This window comes from Galeopterus variegatus, unplaced genomic scaffold (genome assembly GCF_000696425.1).
Source record: "Galeopterus variegatus unplaced genomic scaffold, G_variegatus-3.0.2 Scaffold9229, whole genome shotgun sequence".
Taxonomy (NCBI): Eukaryota; Metazoa; Chordata; class Mammalia; order Dermoptera; family Cynocephalidae; genus Galeopterus; species Galeopterus variegatus.
Genome location: NW_007735340.1, coordinates 1,465 through 8,681, shown reverse-complemented (window position 1 = coordinate 8,681; position 7,217 = coordinate 1,465). Strand labels below are relative to the sequence as shown.

Sequence of the window (7,217 nt, the reverse complement as noted above, 5' to 3'; positions counted from 1 at the left end):
TGGAACCAGCATCCTTGCAAAGTGGTGAGTTCCCTGTCCCTGGAAACACGTGAGCAGACACGTGCAGGCAAGGCAGAGCTTCCAGACATGTGCAGGCAAGACAGAGCTTCCAGACATTCTCCCCGACTGCATGGCAGGATGCCCCTGCTCTGCCCAGTTCTGCATTTTGGAGTCTAGGTGAGAACCATGTCCAAGGACAATTCCTAGTTTCAAAAGCTCCTCTTTGGTCTGCCAAAAGGTCCATCTAATTATAAAGAGGATGATACCCAGCATGTACCACAGAAAAGGGGACAATTACAAAAGAGTTTGAATCTTGACCCAATAGATGTGGGCCTTGGGTGACCCACCTCACTTCTCTGAGCCTGAGTTTCATCTTCTGCACCTGGCCCGAGGCTCCCTCCTGATGTGCATGTGAACACCCAGTACCATGATGTGCACAGACCTTGGCACATCCGGGGAAGCGAGCAGGTGGCGAGGTCAGCTCTAACCCAACCATTCATCTTCCAGCCAGCAAGGGTGATGGGAGGTAAACTGCACCAGGCTCTGTGCTAGGTTCTAGATAAATTCTACATCATATAGACACATATCCATACACACTCATACACATACGGGTGTGTACATGTTTATATACACATACATGCACACATACTTCTCTCTCTCTTTATATATATAGAAAATATATTATTTTTGCATATGTATATTTTTCCCCAAGAGGAAGGTGGAAGGACTGATACAGGTGTCACCGAGCAGAAGCACACCCAGTTCTCTGTAAAGCTGCACTTTGTCTGCAGAAAGCCATGGTGCAGTCTGTGCTGTTAAATCAGTCATTCCGGATGGTGGAGATGGATTCCTCCTCATTCCACTTTTTCCCTTGGTCCTCCTTATCCTGTTTTGCTCACTGACACCTCCATGGGGTCAGAAAAGAGGTCCATTCAAATTAGTCAATTCGCTTTTTTAGTCACTGTTGGGAACAAGGTGGGAGGGTGCAGAGGCAGCTACTAGTGGATTTTTGAAAGGCAGAGTTGAGGCAGTGTCTGTGCCTGCTGCACACCCCGATCCCTCCCCACCCATCACAGGGGACCGATGTTGGCCCCTATTTATGAAGCGTGGTTCTGTACCAGGAGCATCTCTCTTCCAGCTCCCAAGTCCTGCTCATCCCTCAATGCCCAGCTCACACGGTCCCTCTTGGAGTCTTCCCTGACTTCCCTGGGCAGAGAGCATGCTTCCTCCTCTATGTCCATATCACTGTGTCCATGCTGGGGCTCTTACCCACTATCTGCTCCTCTGACTGATGGCTCCCCTGTCCTTGTCACATGATCATTAACTCCCCAAGAGGATGCCCATTTCTGAATTGTCTTGGTGGCCACAGGCCCACCACAGTGTCTGGCATGTGGTGGGCACTCAGGAATTATCTGATTAACGACTGTGCACTTTCTAAAACAAACACTTCTATTTCAGTATTCAGCAGAGAGAGGGTTAAAAGACGGGCACCACCCATTCACTTTCTGACTGTAAAAAAATGTAAAAAGACCTAAATTCCGTCATTTATACTAAAACAGTATGCGCTTTTGCCAGCCACTACCCCTATCAAAAACAGGGCTTATGTTCTAACCATTTCCAGGCAATGTGTGTACCCAGACTGGACACGAAATGCTGTCAACGCTCAGCATTCACAAGGATGCTCGGGGTGGAAAGGGCTGCTGTGCTTATCCAGGATCCACCAACAACCATCTTATTCCACTGATCTGTGTCAACCTATTTTATAGCTGAGGGACCTGGGATCTCATAATAGTATGAGCAGCATAAAGCAAGCATGTTAAAGGTCATGAATTTAAGCCCTTCACTTTCTAAAACTCCAATCCTATCAGGCCTTCCATTTTTGCTTAAAAACTGTTAACAGCTCTGGGCTGTCCTCAGAACAGACTCAAGGCCCCTCGCAGAACCTCCAGCTCCTCCCTGAATGTGTCCGTGTTCCACAGCTACAGCACGACGGTGCACAGTCCCCCGCGCAGTCCCCCCGAGGAGCAGACGTGCTTGTGCTTCTCCGGGGCCTGGAAATTCCCAGCACCTTCCCTGAAGGTTCCCATCCTCCCCCACACTCTTTACCTGCCTGACCCCTCCCCATCTCTAGCACTGAAAGGTGACAGCCCATCCCCAGGGAGCTTCCTGGTCTGCCTTGAGTCGGGCAGGGCCCCTCCTCCGGGCTGCCTGACACCTATTCTTATGCAGCACTGATAAGTGTATGTTGTCTCATCACCAGCCCGTCTCCCAGTAAAACCACAAACAACTCAAGGGCAGGGCTCAATGTGGTCAGCATTTCTCCCCAGTGCCCAGTGCGGGTGCTGACATATAAGAGGCACCCAAATGTTTGCTGAATGAATCCATCCTCCCTCCACCCTGAAGGCAAGACTTGCCAATAGTCTATTATGTAAGTGAATTCCAAGAGAATTGGTAGAAATGACCTATGGGAGGTTCCAGTGGAAAATTCCTACTCTAACAAACTGGTTCTACAATGACCAAATTAGGACAACTGTTTACTTGGACAGAATTTATCAATGCAACTTCCCCAAGATGCCTTGAATCAAGCCATAGGCTCCTAAGGACGGGCCAGGACTCCTTCATTCACAGGCTCAGTAGCAAGAGCCCATACAGACTCCTGAAGGAATGACTACTCTGTCGGGTAAGAGCACCCATCCTCCTTCCACTAAGGGATGCTTCAGAGGCCGGGCCTTTGAGCTGCTCTGGGGAAGAGAGAGGAGGAAAAGAAGTATCTTCAGAACAGCCAGCCACAGCAGTCCTCGCAGCAGCCTCCGAGGCCCGCACCACCTGCCCACTCCTCTCTGTCCTTACCTCCTTCCAAAGGCCCCTTGTTCCTCTCTCCAATCCTAGGGTCACTTGCAGTCCTGTGAAGCCAAGTGCAATCCCCTTCGTTCCAGCTGTTCCTTCCTGCCTCACTCCCTCACTTCCTCCAGATCCTGCTCACATATTGCCTCCTCAGGGAGGCCTTCCCTGGCACCCTATATAAATCAGCAATGCCATTTCCTCCAGCTCCCTCTCTCTCTGGTTTGGCTTTATTTACTTATCATTTTCTGCTTTATTTTTCTTCCATAGCACTTAATACAGCTTCATATAGTACACGTATGTTTGTTACTTGTTGATGCGTCCCTGATCCTACTCAAATGCAAAGTACTCTGAAAACAGGAACTTTGATTTTTTTTGCACTGTATCCCTAGCACCAAGAACAGCATCCCCTGCATGCCGCATAGGACACGCTGTGTAAATATTTGCTGAATGAATGGATGGCTGGGTGAACAAATGCCCTGTAAGAGCTAAGAGGCCAGGAAGAAAACCCTGGATGAGCAAGCGCATGGAATCTGTCTTGCTGAGTGCAGGGCCAGGACGCCTTCCCCAAATCAATGAGCCCGCCCTTCTGGGTCTTGGAAGTATGCCAGTTTGAAGTGAAAAGCTGCTGGAGGAAGTTAGTTTTCAGCTACCACCTCATGGGACAAAAGAGGGAGTCACAGTACTAGGAGCGTGGTAGGCCCTGAAATTGGATAGGACACTGCAAACCTCCCAAATGGCTGGGTTGGAGCAGAAAATCTGGCCAAAGCCCAGGGGAGGGAAGGCTGCTTAAATTAAACAGAAGCTCTGAAATCAAAAGCCTGTTAACAGCTTCTGTCTTCTTTAGGTGGTTGGGACTTACAATGTTTGTGGACAAGGCCTACCCTTAAATCTTAGTTCAAATGGAATCCAGGTATGAGATCAAAGCTATATTTAAGTAGCTCTACAAAAGGTTGGGTGGGGAAAGGAGCTAACATTTGCTGAGGTCTACTGCATGCAAGAAGCTATGCTCATGCATTATCTCATTTAATCCTCACTACCAGCCTGTAACAGAATGTACAGTCTTCATCTTACAGGTAGGGACACAGAGGCTCAGGAATTGTAATGATATAAGAAAAATCACTCAACTATTAAATAGCAGAGCTAAGATTTGAAGTCAGATCTGTCTAATTCCAAAACCTGCTCCCCTTCCTCTGAATCAAGTTATAGCTCAGGGACCACTCTAGAGAAAGAAGCCATAAGAGGAAGAAAGGAAGGAAGAATGAGATAAACCTATTTCCCAAAGAATGAGAATCTGGCACAATGAACATGTCTGGGATATGTTCCTGGGAACTCAGACCTGTATAATGCATTAGATGTCACCTGCTCTTACCTTCTGTCCTATGCTAGGCTTCATGAAATGCTTCTGGTTTTAGTTTTCAAGGAAACTCAAGATATCTAGCTGAAAAAGAAGTTTCAGGACAGAGGAGAACAGGAGGTAACACCAGCATACAGGGAAAGAGTAACAGGTGTATGGCCAACTCAGTGCACTGCCATCTCCTTCATGAGTCCTGGTCTTATAACTGGGGGTACCCTGGTCTCGCCCAAGAGAGATGTGTTAAGATGCGAGAGTGCAGGGAGCTGAATCCTCACCAGATCTTTAGTCATTGGGGAGGGATGTCAGCACATGTCAGGTGCAAGTTCAACGAAGAAGTTCAAGTAGATGTGGCCATATTCTTGCACATAAGAAGAAAAGTGTCTATAACTGATTGGGAGGAGGCAAGAGAGGAGAGCAGTAACAAGAGAGAAAAAACATGTTGGCAGTCGGGGCAGAGGGCGATGGGCATGGTTAGCAGCGGCTGGTTCACTGCAAGCACCCTTGGATGACAACTTTGTGAACTGAATTTATCTCTAAAAATGTTATAGCAAGGCAGGTCTCTGGCATGAGATCTAAATTCCATCTGAGGAGGTTGGTTATTAAAGGACTTCTCTGTCTGTGTATCTAAATCTGGTTGTCCAGGGATAGGCAGAAAGGAATAACAATCACACTCCATCTTAAATAAATTCTGCAAGGAAAAGGTAACCTAAAACTACAGCTCTAACCTGCTCTCCTCTGCATGTAGTTCTAAGCTACTCTGTTTCAAGCCTAAACATGCAAAATACTCAAGATAGCACAGATCCCACGCAGAATGCAGCTATAAAACTCAGGAGCCTTTAACCATTTCAAAATCACAGCTACCTGGAAATGCATGTCAAATATGATGTGTATCTTTGTTTTTGTTTGTCTTTCTTTAGATGGATGTGATATTGGGAGGCATGGCTTCTAATCAAAGATGGCAAATCTGGTGAAATGACTGTCCTTACTACTTGAAAGTATTCTATAAGCATGCACATTACACACTCCTTACACTAAAACGTTGGTTATGACTGTGCTATATGCTATAACCAAAGTCAGCTGTTTCTTACCTGCAAATATCTCCTGTGATTCAGTTGCACCAATCCAGGCTGATAGGACGAACCAGCTGAGCAGCTGTCTGGCCAAGGCAAGTTGGGCTCCCCAAATCAGAACTGTGGCCCTTAGAGTCCTGTAGCTCCTCTGTCGTTAAATTAGTAATAATCTGCTAAAAGGGAATGCAGGTCAAGTTATCATGAGAGGCGGTTTCCTGTTCTCCTCTAGTCACAATATATTCTTTTAAGGAGTGCAGAGAGAGTCACAGGCATAGATTACCGGGGCTCGAAAACATCTATGAGATGATCTTGTCAATTTTTTTTCATTTTGTAGTTGGGGAAGTTGAGGCTCAGAGTAGAAAACAGCCTCATTCAAGGATTCAGCACTTTGGGAGTAGAATCCAGATTGGAACACATCTCTGACTCTCTGGCCTTTGGAATGTTTTAAAAAAGCAGCCACATGGTCAGGCTGACTTCTCAAACAAATGGTCATCGACCCTGAATGTGAAGTCTTTTTTTAAAATAGATTTTCAAAAAGGGAGGTGGCACTTTTTCCAGATTGCTGTTTTTGTAGTTCTACCCCTGGGAACTAAACTAGTAAAACAGTCTACCTCAGCCATGTGGTTGGGATGGCTCTCCCTGTTTTCCATTAGAAAAATATTGTTATGGAATACCACCACCCACAACACAGCGGTGGGTGACTCTGTTTTTCAGTAACAGGCATGAGTGCACCCAGATGGTAGGTCTCTCTCTCTCCCTCTTTCTCTCTTTCTCTCCATGTTTCAGGGAAACACAGTAACAGATATGGACCCTCCTGCCATGAGTATCATTTATTATGGGATTTTTCTGGCTACTGTACGTTTGAACAGCCACTCCATGCAGAAAACCAAATCATAGAGGGAAAAAAAAGGAGCTCATTTTTATTAAGCAGACAGTAGCTGCCCAGCATACCACTTGAATTTTGTAGATACATTTACCTAATTTGTCCTCAAAAAATCCCTGTGAGGTACTATTAACTTTATTTTTCCAAAAAGCTAGGAAACTGAGCTTTTGAGAACTAGAATGATCTGCAGAATCATAAAGAGAATACAGTGTAGGAACAGCAATGAACCCATGCCCAACTCCTAAATCTACTTTTTATTCAGCTAAACTGGACTAGAGGAGTTCTGTATCTTCTCCACTGTTTTAGCTGAAATGCGTGAGAAATATCTTTGGAAGCTGAATCTGTTGTAAAGACATGGAGGATTATTCTTATTGATTCTCTTTCAGAGAGGGGGCGGTCCAAAGGCCATGTTTCCTGCCCGGCTCCCCGCTGGGGCTCCCATGCCACAGAGAGGCTGGGCTGGCCCAGGTTCCCAGCAGTGCAGAGAGGGCACCTCAGGAAATCATGATCCTCCACACTCAGGCTTTGTTCCTGTTCTCAGACAACAAGGGACAGGCCAGTAGAGATGGGGTGGGGGTGGAGAAAGAGGAAGAAAAAACAGGAAGTGAAGTGAGGAGGAGGGAAGGAAATGATAGAGAAAACACAGCAACTTTGAAACACTGTCCTTGGCCTGATGAGAAAGTAATTTCTGAGCCGACCTTGTCGAGCTGAGCCCTGTACTTTAGGAAATCATGTCATGCTGATAATGAGGGGAGAAAAGTTTGTTTTCCATGGACGTGGGGTTGGTGCCCATAAATTCCATTTCCCACCACAGAGGCAGCCTGACACAGCCAGGTGTAGGCACAGAAGGTGATGAATTTCCAAAGGAGTCTTGGGTAAGACCATGTCCCTCACCTCTTGGCTGTGGCTGAGAGGCCAGGTGTGTCACAAAAGGATCTGGAGACAAGAGAGAAGCTGTTGAAGTGATCGGATACCAGGGAGAGCTATCCCATCCCTACCTCTTCCTTTCTCAAATGCTCTCAAATTTGTGACCTGTTTTCCATGTGTAGGATTGTGGTTGATTTGC

At 46.5% G+C, this 7,217-nt stretch overlaps 1 protein-coding gene across 5 annotated transcripts in view; it reads right to left on the bottom strand.

The window, feature by feature from the left end:
- Window positions 1-5,437, bottom strand: part of FAM49A (family with sequence similarity 49, member A) — a 68,298-nt gene extending 62,861 nt beyond the window's left edge. For all 5 annotated transcript variants that reach the window (XM_008593484.1, XM_008593487.1, XM_008593486.1 and 2 more), the window contains exon 1: window positions 5,287-5,437. The gene's annotated coding sequence lies outside the window, so the exon portion shown is untranslated. The remainder of the gene's footprint in view (window positions 1-5,286) is intronic.
- Between the last annotated feature and the right edge of the window lie 1,780 nt (window positions 5,438-7,217).